This window comes from Engraulis encrasicolus, chromosome 11 (assembly GCF_034702125.1).
Source record: "Engraulis encrasicolus isolate BLACKSEA-1 chromosome 11, IST_EnEncr_1.0, whole genome shotgun sequence".
In the NCBI taxonomy this organism is placed as follows: Eukaryota; Metazoa; Chordata; class Actinopteri; order Clupeiformes; family Engraulidae; genus Engraulis; species Engraulis encrasicolus.
Window position 1 is genome coordinate 22,743,062 of NC_085867.1, and position 14,315 is coordinate 22,757,376.

The window sequence follows — 14,315 nt, forward strand, 5'->3', positions numbered from 1 at the left end:
CACAGTATCATTACTTATGTGGCTGCTATTACAGCTTAAGCACTTAACTATTTTGTACTGTACTTATTAGGCTACCAAGTGGACTTGCTGTAGGCCTACAACTTATAGTAGGCCTAGGCATTTGGGTGCTAAAACAAGTCTAGACCACTGAGCACTGCTCCTCGACACAATCTCAATGAATAATGCCATTTCCAGAGCAACACATGTAATTAGTTGTGGTCATCTCGATTTGTTGAACAAATAGGTCAAAGTTATTGCCATCCAACAAACAAAATAACAACTTGTGATTGTGATGACGCTAGCCTAACAAGTGCAGTGGATTACTTTGCAGACCGGCGAATTTAAACATTCTAACTTCTTTCTCATAAAGGACTAAACACAGGTAGCCTAAGGGTGGGTTGCACCAACGTGGTTTAAATTTTAATCTACATTTAATCTAAGTTTAATTTTTACTTGTGTTGCACCAAACTTAAACCCAGTTTAAACTTAGCTTCCAGTAATCTCTGGTTAAATCTAATCCATGGCTAAACTCAGATTTAATACCCCACTTAAACTGAGATTAATTTTGAGTCTGTTGCACCAGTTATTTTAACCCAAGGATAAACCTGCATTGCCTGATTAATTTAAGCCACACCTGGAGGAGGTTTAAATGCGTTATTGGGACAACATGGCTGCTGTTATTCGTCTGCTTGAGTTACAAGATAGAGTTCCACGCATAAATATTCAAGATAGGCTAAACCCTGTTGAATTCTACAGCAATAGTGAGTTTCAGATTCACAAAATAGGCCCTAATAATAGTCTGTTGTGGCACCCATTCTCCAGATTCTCGTTGCTTATCGCCACATGTTGTTTACAGATGATGGATGGTGAACTATTTGGTGTCTACAAGTCCAGTCTGCACCTAGGCCCCTGAATATAGGCCTAACTTAACTGGCCTATTGCAAATAGATAATGACATAAATAAGCAAATATGATTTGATTTATTAAATTGCATTAAATGATGTCACTCAAAAGTTCTTCAAGTGCGTTGTTAGCTCAATGGCTTTCCCATGCTCTGCAGCCTTTCTTTTTGCATTAAAATAACCTCCTTCTTCAGTCAACTGAGCAGAAAGACAGAAATTGATGAGCCATAGCCATAACAAATAATTCCATTCACCAATTATTTTCCAAAATATGACGAAATTGAACAAAACGGTAGAATTAAGTAGTCATCTGAAGATAGTAAGGATATGTCTTTAAAAGGATAATCAACTATGCTGTCATTGAAGATGATCCGGCGCCTGTCACTTTAATTTCATGGTCGGACCCAAACAGTGACGTCACGTCTGTCAACAAACTTCATTCATGCAAGCGGGACGGTGGAGTCAGAAGTGCCACTACAACTACCGAGATGTTAATTTCTATTGATGCAGTGTAAATAAAATAAACAAAACAGAATCGGAATTGGATTATGTGGAATGTGATTTCTGTATGCCCTTTTGAGTAAGTCATTACCTTAGTAACAAGAGACCACTTCGTGAACAGGATTCGCTTAGCCTACAGTAAAACTAGCCTTGCTGCAGCTTGTTCTTAACGAAACGGACATTAAATTAATGTTAGGCTATGCCAAGCTGTTACAATGGTTATAAATTCACGAAATGAATAATGCATTGCCATTTCGTTTAAAACCAGTGCTAAACATTTAATACGAAGTGTTATGTTGGAATAAGACAGGTTTTGGTCATGAGTCCAACTCCAATGACGTTTTGTAGTAGTTCTAGACGTCAATGTGGACTGTAATACGCTAAAGTGAAGTCAGCATCTACGAAGCATGTTCGTTGTTTGTAGCCTAGCCTACATCAATGACGAATTACTTTTCCATTTTGGGCATTAACTGTGTTGCTACCACTTGACGTCTGGTGCTGAAAAACGTATGGATGGAGCCTACAGACATAGGTGGAGACTTGGTGACGTTAGCAAAGCAGCAAAGTTAGCAACTTTTCTCCTGTCCAGAGCATCAAAGGGGTTGGAGAGGGAGAGCTGCTTCGGGATTAATATTGATATACCTTCGCCGTCAGCGGGTCAATGTTTTCTTTGTACAGTCCCACTATGCCGCCTCTCTTCTGTTTCCATTGCGATCTACCGGCATCTTAACTTTGATACAATGTAACGGCCGCTACGCATGCAATGTTTACAAAATGTCAAACAGGCCGAATTCCAGACCACTGAACGTGAACGACTATCCCCGCCCCATACAACTCAATGTGTGATCGTTTGTTTGTTAAATAGTCAATAATAAATGTACGTTTTGTCTTTTTAGGCACACATTTTGACCTACCCATCAATGGTGGCTGATGAACATATTTAAATCTAGTTTAATCCTTGATTAAACCAGTTTAGGTAATCCAGGTTTAAATTTAAGATGTGCAACACATCCCAGATTAATTTAAACCCTGTTTAAACATGGATTAACTAAACTCAGTTTAGGCATAAACTAGGTTTAAATTAAGCCATGTTGGTGCAACCCACCCCTAAGTATAGGAAAGTGTGTTCAAATAGTGGCTATGTTTACACGTGAAATAGGCATAACTTAACACAAACGAAGCTATGCAAAAGGCTGAATGGCCCAAGGCTAAAAGGCATTGCTAACGATGGTTGATTAGCATAATTCACACCTATAATTTGCGATCTCTCTAGGAGTGAAATGGAGCGTTTTTATCATCACTTTCCATCTTCTACATTTGCAAACTTCTTTCAACAACAGGTCGGTTGGAAACAGACAATGATTAGAAAGTATAGTGCAGTATCTAAACCTAAACCTTACAACAAACAAGAAGATTTGACTCACCAAATAACAAAGTCAGCTTGTTAAACTTCCATCTCGTTGCTGGCTGGCATTCAGTTTACAGAATTGTTGCTCCTCTTTGATTCGCGTGGAAGGGGAGTGGTAGCCGTTCATCACAAAGATTTTTTAAGGAGGCACGTAGAACTAGATTTTTAAGGAGGCACTAGATTTTTTTCAAGGAAGACTATTCAGTTGTATTGACGCAATCGGCGCACTGCCACCAACAGTTTGGAGGTGGAACTGCAGTGACCATTTAAAAATTCCCCACTTCTGGTTTTCTCGCCAGGTGATTGTCAGAACAGGGGCCGTTCAGGGGCCAATCAAATTGGAGGAGGGGCCTCGGCCCCTGTGGCCCCGCCCCTAGGTCCGCCCCTGAATGTCATTTAATTACATTTCATGTTGTCACAATACACACTACAAGTTCATGTAACTGTAAAAATAAGAATAAAAAGATACATTTTAAAGAAAGGTTGTTTTGCGACATGAACAAATAAAGAGCAAATAAAGAGAATAACTAAAAGCGTATGTAATTGTGCTATATCGTGATAGGCCTATATATCGTTATCGTGATATAAAGTAATCCATATCGTGATATAGTTTTTTTTCCATATCGCCCAGCCCTAAGCAGAAGAACTGTACTGTATTTGCATTGTTTTGAAGAAACAAAGCCTTGTAAAGCTGCGTTGACTCATGCAGTCAGATAGTGCTTCTGCCTAATTTTTAAAGTGGGTGCTACAATAGGGACCTGCTGTTTTATGCTTTTATTTTGGTGAAACATATTGGACTGCCTCTCTGTATGTAATGCACTAGACACATGCACTTGCCTTGCCTTATCTCACTCTCACACAATGTGTGGCTCAGCACATTTTCCTTTTCCCCATGTGGAGTTTAGTCAGTCAGGGTTGTGTGCATGAAAGAGTCACAACAGAGATTCTAGAGAATTATCGGTAACACTTTATAAAAATGTCTGCTTAGTAAAGACTTAGTAAATAATTTACTAATGATGAACGAAACATTAACAAATGTTTTTATCATTAACTAAGTTTTATTAATGCTTTATAAAATATCTACACATAATATATACAAGATTTTACATACCTTATTACAGAGTATTTTATTCATTTACAAGCAATTTGTAAATGTTTGATAAATATAAGATATTAACATAACATTTCCTAGTCATTTACAAACATTTGTCAACATTTCCTAGTCATTTACAAACATTTGTTAATGTTTTGTTCATCAATAGTTAATTATTTATTAAGTCTTTATAATGCTTTTTTGCATCCATTATTATAAAGTGTTACTGAATTATCTTATCCAGTCTCTCTGGTCACGAGTTTACCCATGGTGGTGGATGGCCTACTCATCCTTTCAGGAGATTGGTGGGTCATGATGGGGCCGCCTCAGCAGCCTGTTTCTGTCCTACAGCTGCATGGGGAGGGGATCTAACTCTACTGTAATATCGTTTAATGAGACCACCATCTGGACTCATCAACACTACAGTGGAAGTGCTGAAACCATCCTCGAGCTCATTCTCACACTCACTTTCTCTGTTTCTCATTTGCAATCTTTCTTGGTGTCTGTCCGTTTGTTTCTCTGTCTGTCTGTCTTTCGGTCTGTCTGTCTGTCTGTCTGTCTGTCTGTCTGTCTCTCTGTCTCTCTCTCTCTCTCTCTCTCTCTCTCTCTCTCTCCCCCCTTCGCTTGTTGTGTTTTTGTTACTCTCCCTTTCCGCCTCTCTCTTTCTGTCTCCTGTTTAAAAAAAAAACTCTCCCACTTTTCAGTGTCTGTCTCTCAATTGTTTAAATTTCTGTTCTCTTCTCCCTCTTTCTGTTCTCTTTCTTTCTCCCTCTTTGTGTGTTTCAGTCTCTCTCTCTCTTTCTCTATGTCTCTCCTCTCCCTATTACTCTCTTGTCTTTCTCCGCCCCCTCCCCTGTTCCCTTTCTGTCTCTCTCCAAAAATAACCTCCTACCCAATTTAGAGCCTGTAGACCTCTCAACACAAACACTTTTAAACATGAGCCTGTGCGCACACACACACTCACACGCACACAGACAATGACATGCACGCACGTGCGCACGCGCACACACACACACACACACACACACACACACACACACACACACACACACACACACACACACACACACACACACACACAGTGGCGGACTTAGCAATTTGGGGGCCTAAGGCGAAATTAGCTAGGGGGCCCATCGGCCCACCCAAGTCTGTACAACCCCCCCCCCCCCAAAAAAAAAAAAAAAAAAAAAAAATAATAATAATAATAATAATAGGCTTGCTTAGGGAAGATGCTTAGCTCACAGCATCTACACAATTCAAAAACCAAGTTCTCTACAACAGTCAGAAGGCCTTGTGAACATAATGTGCTTGGGCACAGTTTTGCTTTAATTTAGACAGTATTCAATGTTGACATATTCAACATTGCAATCTTCACATGCGCATCAATCAATTACACATGGGCATCATCCATCTCTCTCTCTCTCTCTCTCTCTCACACACACACACACACACACACACACACACACACACACACACACACACACACACACACACACACACACACACACACACACACACCTGCCTCTCTAGCCTGGTGACAAGATGCACCTCTGACGACGCATTTCAAAACAACCAACAGAGGAGTAGCTGCATTTTGCCCAAATGCCAACACCGCCACCACACCCAACTGTGTGTGCACATGACGTATGGTATGCCGAGCAGCAAGCATCTCAAACTGAATACAAAACAAAACACCACGGCGGGTGAAATTCAAAGCAACCAACTGAGGCATAGTAGCAATCGTTCCAATTACCATCACACACACACACACACACACACACACACACACACACACACACACACACACACACACACACACACACACACACACACACACACACAGTGACTTACTATGAGTAGAGTGCGCATTCTTTTGTCAATCACGTCGGCGTTTCTCCAGGCTGAACTTCCACATCACCTCCTGTTAGCATCCACAACTAGCCAGCAATATCGCCAAGTAACGCAGTTGATTAGCCAATAAAAACTACAGCATATCTACATGTAGAGCCGTGGGTGACATGTCAGCTGTTCTGCGCGTTTCTGAATCTCGCCACGATATCGCGTCAAGTTACTGAATGTTCCTTGAAAGCTGCATGCTTGTTTAAGCCTTTCCAAAGTTCGATAGCGTGTTTCTGAAATCATTTCAGAGAGATTGAGAAGGTTGTGTGTCTGAAGATACAGTAACCGATGCACTGTCTGCAAGCGCTTAAAAGGCTGCGTCCTTTTCAATGGAATAACTTACTCGAGCCAATCCCAGTTCACAGCTAGAGGAAAAGTAATGTCTTTTCGAAACAAAATATCTCACAAGGTATTCTTTCAACAAAACCTGATTGGGTTTATCAGTGCCGCGGTCATTCACAGATCCATCAGTGGGGATAGCCACAGTAGTCGACCTGCTAGTGCTACTGTAGGGCACCGCTTCCTTGTCGGCACGGCTGTCAATGGTTCTGGATCCACGGAGATAGTTCAGGCTTCTAACATGTCATGTCGTGGGTTATCCAAAGTTACCGATGTTGGAGTTTTAAAAAAATTACGCATAGTGGTATCCATATTCAGGAAAGCGCAACATTTTCATGTCTGCTTGCAATCCTCCTTCCCCATCACCTCTCCTCCACCTCCTGTTGTATCAACAGCCGGATCCAGTGGCACCTCCTCCTCCTCCACCACCAAAACATTCGGGTCCGGTACCGGTGTTCGTACTGGTGTTGTGACGCTAAAAAAGCTAGTTAATTTCGGAAGGGCATCTCTTTTTTGTTGGGCCTCTTCCTTCTTCTTTTTTTTTGTATTGCCACATGGATAATGGCGCTTCATATTGTTGCCGATTCGAAGTTCACACGGCTTCGCTCGAGTCACCACCTAGAAATGTCAGTCACCTCGCTTGAGTCGCTTCCGTCTTCAGCGCGTTCGCGGAGGGACCCGCTGCGCATATATGGGCAGCAATGCGCACTCACAGTGCGTTCCGAATGCGCCGTAATTACGCATTGTGCGCATTTGAGCTGTGCAGATATGCGCAGGCATGTTGTGTGGGAACGTAGCGAATGTTTTGGAACTCGTCTCGCGCACATGGCATGCATGGATGGAATATTCCATTTTAACACGAAAGAGAGGGGTGTGCACGGGATCTGTATTTGTTTGTAATGTATTGTGTTGCTCTTATTTCCAATTTAAACATACAAAATTCATTATTTATGAAAATTAGCATTTATTTGTGAATTACTGTCCAAAGGGGCCCCAATTACTATGTGAAATTTTCCGCTCCCAGTCAGAGGGGGCCCCTAAATTTGGGGGGCTAAGGCAGGGCCTAAGGCGGTTGCCTAGCAACGCCTCTATGCAAGAACCGCGCCTGCACACACACACACACACACGACCTTCATCAGGAAAATGTATTTGTCTGATTGGTGCCCCATGGGTCATCTCCTAACACCTGCCAGGTGAGGTGTTTAATCTCCCCTTCTGTACCATCCCTCTTACTTTTCATTGTCTTTCATTGCCGCTCGTCGTCTCTCTTCCCTTCTCTTTTCCTTTTCTCACATCATCTCTCCTTCCCTCTCATTATCTCTCTCCCTGTAATACTCTCTCCCCCCCCCTCTCTCTCTCTCTCTCTCTCTCTCTCTCTCTCTCCAGGCTACAACAAGGTATGCATAATTTCCAATGCCTGTCCCACTTTTAGGACCCAAGAGTCAAATAGTCTTGTGACCCTCTGGTCTGTCCTCTGGCATCTGGGGGCTTCAAATTGGGGACGGAAAGAGATTATTTCAGAACCAGCGTCTGCAGAGAGCCTCTGCTCTGGAGAGAAGAGGAGAGGAGAGGAGAGGAGAGCAGAGCAAAGACATTGTGAGTAAGAAGGAAGAAGGCATTGAGGCATTGAATACAACACAGACATACAACCAACCAGGCAAGCCAGCGTGCAAATTTGGATTGAGAATTTGCTTAGAGAAAGTTATGGCTGTTCAGCATGCAAGAAGTTTCACAACATCTCAACAGAATGCACACAGTCTGAATTGTAGTTACTGGCAAGAAAAAAAATGAGGAGGAGAATAGAGAAGAGCTGTATAAATCCTAGACGTCCTATTGTCAATTCAGGGGTGACGTGCTCTGCTCTGAGCAGCCCATGCAAATGTAAATACGTCACAGTCTATATGCAGAGACACATTCATCAACACTGTTGTGTGTGTGTGTGTGTGTGTGTGTGTGTGTGTGTGTGTGTGTGTGTGTGTGTGTGTGTGTGTGTGTGTGTGTGTGTGTGTGTGTGTGTGTGTGTGTGTGTGTGTGTGTCCACCACCACTGCCACCTCGGTGTGGAGGGATCTCATAACAGATTCATCACAGTGGTGGTGCCACAGTAACATACAGTTGCCACAGTAACACACAGTAGGCACAGTAACATACAGTTGGAACAGTCACATACAGTAACACACAGTAACACACAGTTGGCACAGTAACATACAGTTGGAACAGTAACATACAGTAACACACAGTAACACACAGTAACACACAGTAACATACAGTAACACACAGTAACACACAGTTGGCACAGTAACATACAGTTGGAACAGTCACATACAGTCACATACAGTAACATACAGTAACACACAGTAACATACAGTAAGACACAGTAACTTACAGTAACATACAGTAACACACAGTAGGCATAGTAACACACAGTAACACACAGTAACACACAGTAACATACAGTTGGCACAGTAACATACAGTTGGAACAGTCACATACAGTAACATACAGTAACATACAGTCACATACAGTTGGCACAGTCACATACAGTAACATACAGTAGCACACAGTTGGCACAGTCACATGCAGTAACACACAGTAACACACAGGAACATAGCGTTGGCAGTCACAGTAACATACAATAAGACACAGTTGGCAGCCTCCACAGCAGCAGATGAGGGGTGGCATGTCTCCCTCCTTGGCATCTTGCTCTTTTGTCACGAGTCAACTGAGAGCAGCACAGCAGCCCTGGGACTGGCACAGCGTGGCATGGCATGGGATGGCTATTTGTCCATCTGACATGGCTGATATTGACTTCTCCTCCACCTCTCAGGGTTGTCATTCTCTTCCTTCTTTCTTCTGCCCTATTCTCTCTTCTCCTTCTCTTCTCCTTCGCTTCGCTTCCCTTCTCTCCTCTCCTAGAAAACTAAAGCAATTGTGCAAACAATTAAGTGAGAGTCTCTAACACTTGACAGTCGCAAGCCCCAAAATATGCTTTTCCAATTTGAAATTAAAAAAGTAAAATGTTGATTTTTTAAAAATGTATTTGAGTGCTTCAACCACAACCCGCCCGAATTTAATAAAAAATCTATTTTTTATTTGCATTATCTGTCCGACCCACAGTTCTCCACAGGTGCAACCGCCATCCGTGCCTCTGTGTGTCTGTCTGTGAATGTCTGGGAGTGCGGTGACAATTTGTCGCTGTAGTGTCTCCTGGATTTCCCTTGCATGCTGTGTCTTTATACACTGTTTGAAATGCACCAACATGAAGGCATGCAAATGACGATGCTCATGATGGATCAGAGACAAGCATACACACACACACACACACACACACACACACACACACACACACACACACACACACACACACACTGATAGGACACTAAGACGGTGACAGCTCTCCTCTGTGGAGTGTAACATGACTAAGGGAGGCAGGGAGACAACGCGGGCAGGGCAGGCGGCTTACAGTAGTAAAGAATCAGAAAACGCTGCGGTTAAGAAAATATGACTAAACCGTCGTCTGTGACAGTGCTGCTGCACACGATGCTTTGCCCCTGCTGCTGCCACGCTCACCAGTGCTGATTTCTCCTCACGTTTAAGTTACGCTCAGAGTCAAACTGGAGCCAATCCCCCACCAACATCCTTCAGAAGTCACGACAAAACCACCAAATCAGCTCCATGTGCTGCCCAGGCTTATTTTAATTTAACTAAAACCTTCATCCCAGTCCGCAGGAGATCAAGGGAGCTCCTCCTCCTCTTGCTCCTGCTCCCCTCTTGCTTCTCCTCCTCTCCTCTCCTCCCTTTCCCTCCCTCCTCCTCCATCCTCTTCCGTCCATACTACTCTCCTCTCCTCCCTCCACATCTGTACATACTACCCTCCTCTCTCCCTTCTACTCTGTCCGTACTACTCTCCTCTCCTCCCTGTTTCTCACACCTCATCTGTCCATATACTCTCCACTCTTTCCTTTTCCTCTCCTCTTCCATCCCTTTCCTTCTCCTTAATACTCCTCCATCCCTCCGTCCTCATCTGTCCATACTCCTCTCCTCTCCTCCATCCTCTTCTGTCCATACTACTCTCCTCTCCTCCTCTTCTCTCCATCCTCCTCTCCTCTCCTCCCTGTTCCTCCCTCCTCTTTTGTCCATCTCCACTTCTCCCTGTTCCTCCCTCCTCCTCTGTCCATACTCCTCTCCTCTCTTTCCTTCTCCTCCTCCATCATCTCTTTCCTTCTCCTCCCTACTCCTCCATCCCTCCGTCCTCCTCCCTCCTCATCTGTCCATACTCCTCTCCACTCCTCCCTTTTCCTCTCTTCCTCCATTCCTCCTTCCTACTCCTCCTCCCTCCCTCTGTGCGGTGGCTGCCCAAAAGGCAAAACAGTCTCTTGTAATTACTGTGGTTTTGGTGTTGGCTTGGCATGCCCGTCGTGCTTCTCAAAATAGCGCCAGAGGCCTGCTGAATAATATAGGTACATGGTGAAAGACAACCATGAAACAGCATCAAGCTTCAAAAAATTCAACCTCCAAAAGCAACAACTGGGGTTCTCTTAAATTACTCACAGAGGTTTGTGTCTGTTTGAGTCTGCAGAAAATATAAAACAGGGGGAAAACATTTTTTTTTTGCAGAGAACTGGCTGGGGCCTCTCTCTTTATCTCTTGCTGCCTTCCCCAGCCTGTCAGTCTGTTTTGTGTTTCTAAGTGCATAAGGTTTCAGCAGAGTGCTTCTGAAAAGGCATCCAGCGACTGGTTGGGGCTGCAGTTCCCTTTTCCGTTTTAATAAGTTTGTTCATTTTCCAGGTCGTTCACAGCCAACGCAGCAGGTGTGCTCGTCGTTTGCCTCGCATTTGCAGTCGTCAGTTCCTAACAAGATGAGGATGAAGGGAAGGGGGATGGAAGGAGACAAAAGGCAAGGAGGAGAGGGTGAGGGGGGTGGGGGGTGACTGAGAGAAAGGTAATTAGAGAAAGCATTGAAGATAGAGAGAGAGAGAGAGAGAGAGAGAGAGAGAGAGAGACTGAATGGTAATTAGAGAAAGAAAGGAAAAGGGGAAGAGGTGGTAGACGGAGGTAGAGATGGAGGGAAGGAGGGTGGGAGGGAGAGAAGGAGGACAAAACGAGGGGAAGAGGTTTTCACAACTGTAAGCATTGGCAAAGAAAATCTTTTTTTTTGGCTTGTGGAAGGCTTGAAATGCAGTAAAAAAAATAAATAAACTTCAGGCTTCTGCAAAATGTTCAAATGATGTGTTTCAGGTAGCTGTTGCTGCCTGCTCTAGAGAGAGAGAGAGAGAGAGAGAGAGAGAGAGAGAGAGAGAGAGAGAGAGAGAGAGAGAGAGAGAGAGAGAGAGAGAGAGAGAGAGAGAGAGAGAGAGAGAGAGAGAGAGAGAGAGAGAGAGAGAGAGAGAAACAAAGTAAACGCGCTGTTTCTAGTATAATTACACTGTAGTTTCAAGATAATAGCGATGCAAACAGCTTTCAACTGAAACTGTAAAATGACCACCTCATTAGCAATCCACAATGTAAAGTGTAACCACAGAGGGAGCAAGAGAGAGTGTGGGGTAGGGAAAGAGTTTGAGGAAGTGATGGAATACGCAAAATAATAATAACAACCTTAGTCTGTAGCCTGCGAGTTGTTTGTTGAGAGTAAGACAAAGCATTAGGCCTCGTTTAGGAAAGAGACCGATGTGGAGTGAAGTCAATGATCTGAATTTAAGTGCTGAATATAATGAGGTAATCTGTCCATTAAAAGGCTGATGCTGTGAGTGCACATTATTGACTACCGCTGGATTTACTATTGTCAGGACTTCTCCTTAAACCTCAGCCCAAGTCAGCCTAAGCACATTTTTTGCCTAAGGATGGATTTGGGTTGACAGTGACACATATAAACAGTGTGTGCATTTGCATTCTGGTCATTTTGTAGGTTTGTTTTGTTTATGCATTTGTGTGTGTGTGTGTGTGTGTGTGTGTGTGTGTGTGTGTGTGTGTGTGTGTGTGTGTGTGTGTGTGTGTGTGTGTGTGTGTGTGTGTGTGTGTGTGTGTGTGAGCGCACGTGTGCCTGCTTGCATGCGTGTGTGCGTGTGTCTGTGCTCTGTGGTGACGTGTGTGTGTGTGTGTGTGTGTGTGTGTGTGTGTGTGTGTGTGTGTGTGTGTGTGTGTGTGTGTGTGTGTGTGTGTGTGTGTGTGTGTGTGTGTGCGCGCGCGCATGTGTGTGCACGCTGTGCAGTGACTCATAGGGCATAAATATTGTGAAATGGGAGATCCACTTACCTAATGTAATCCCCAGGCTCTCTAACAGGACCACAGGCAGCAGTAGGACATCAGTCCTATTCTGTTATGCAGCACATATTGCATTGTTAATTCAAGACTTGGAGAGTAGAAACAACACTATATGAGAGTTCAATTCAACGTTTTGAGTTAACTTTACAATAGGCCTATATGTATCATCTCCACTCCACATACCAAAGCAAATCCTCCATAACATGAGTAGAGCAATAGGACATCAGGGCTATCAGTCACTATCATGTTCTTAATCAGGTGATAGGCATGTAGAATAGTGCGGTACATGGTGGCAGTAATCAAGCCATATGCTGCTGGGGTCATTGGGAACATGCTAGAGAAGGGGTTCCCAAACTTTAAAGGCCCTCCATATACCGGTAGATTCCAGCCAAGGTCCCTGCAATAATTGCTGTAGTCAAGAGGGAGATCCACTTACCTAAACGAATCCCCAGGCTACAAACCCCAACTCCGTTGAAGTTGGGACGTTTGGTAAACAGTGAATAAAGTCAAAATGCTATCATTTTCAAAACATTCAATCTATTCATTAGATGGAGAATAGTGAAAAGACAACATATTAAGTGTTAAAACCGAGAAAAAATATTGTTTTGGGGGACATATGTACTCATTTCTAGGTTGATAAATGCAACACGTCTCAAAAGAGTTGGGACGGGAACAATAAAAGGCAGCAAATGTTGAGGAAGACTAAAAACAAAACAAAAGACAACACTTAACAGTTAAATACATTAACCGATGAGATGATTTTATATAAAAAACAGTGTTAATTCCTATCTTGGACATGATTTCACCAGCTTAAATGGTAGGTGTATTCCTTGTCATGTTTTGCAATGTTTTCCTTTCTGTAGTGCTTACAGTGTGACAGGTCTTGACCAAAAGCCCACCATTTTATCACCTGCTGGTCCTTATGATGGAGCCAAATTGTTAAAACATAGTAGAGAATGCAATTTGGCCCTGACTATGTGGCAGTAATCAAAGATCTCCCTTCAAAATATAATGCATGAGTGGCTTTTCATGCTGTTTAAAACCCATGTATACCATTCAGCACTATATTTAACTCTACAGATGAGTGAGAACATCTTATCCAATGCACTACTGCACCCGCATGCCACCATGGAGGCTGACTTTTGAAGTTAGCACTAACACAAGTTGGATGGTCCATTTTCACTGTAGCACAGGATGTGCAATGCTCTATTATTGTCAAAAAGAATGGACTTCTACAACTTCTGCTGACTTCTGTAAGCAAAGGACAGTTTCCCATGTCTTCTGGGTCTATTTCAAGTGAGCTCAGGTGCTTAGGAGAATGTTACACCCCTGTATCATTTGCACGCATTAAGCATTCTTAATATGGTCAATTTTCAATAGCTCTAGTTCCTAGACTGCTATAGTGAGACTACAGCCAATATATATTTCATGATGTCATGAACCTATACAATGAGTTTAATAACAAAAATATGTCTTATATACACTCAATCGTGGTAAATCAAAGGGAATTCCAAAATGTATGTAATAACTATGGTAATTATTCCCTTTGCATCTTTAATTCTGAGTGACTCAGCCTCTCTGTGATGATCTCATACCTGGACACCTATATTGTCCGTCAGTACAATTCATTTTGAAATGTTCTTCTTTGTTGTTTTATCTTATTTGGATGTTTACTAAATTTCACTGATCCCCGTCCCAACTTATTTGGATGTTTACTAAATTTCACTGATCCCCGTCCCAACTTACAGTTTTTGCCTACTGCTTGCACACAATTTGCAGAATTTCGCTCATGGAGTCAAAACTCTACACACAAGCCAATTACTCTCAACACTTGGAGATAAACCCTTCACATATATGTCAGCATGAAACTCTGCTATCAAAACCTAAACATTGCCATAAAAACTTAACAATCT

General features: G+C 42.9%; 1 protein-coding gene and 1 long non-coding RNA gene across 2 annotated transcripts in view; one reads left to right on the plus strand and one right to left on the minus strand.

The window, feature by feature from the left end:
* The window catches only part of LOC134458857 (uncharacterized), a 3,932-nt gene extending 762 nt beyond the window's left edge, over positions 1-3,170 (minus strand). Inside the window, exon 1 of the long non-coding RNA XR_010036665.1 lies at positions 2,828-3,170. This is a non-coding gene — a long non-coding RNA (uncharacterized LOC134458857). The remainder of the gene's footprint in view (positions 1-2,827) is intronic.
* The window catches only part of LOC134458097 (matrix metalloproteinase-17-like), a 104,444-nt gene that overhangs the window by 5,900 nt on the left and 84,229 nt on the right, over positions 1-14,315 (plus strand). The gene's annotated exons all lie outside the window — the stretch shown is intronic.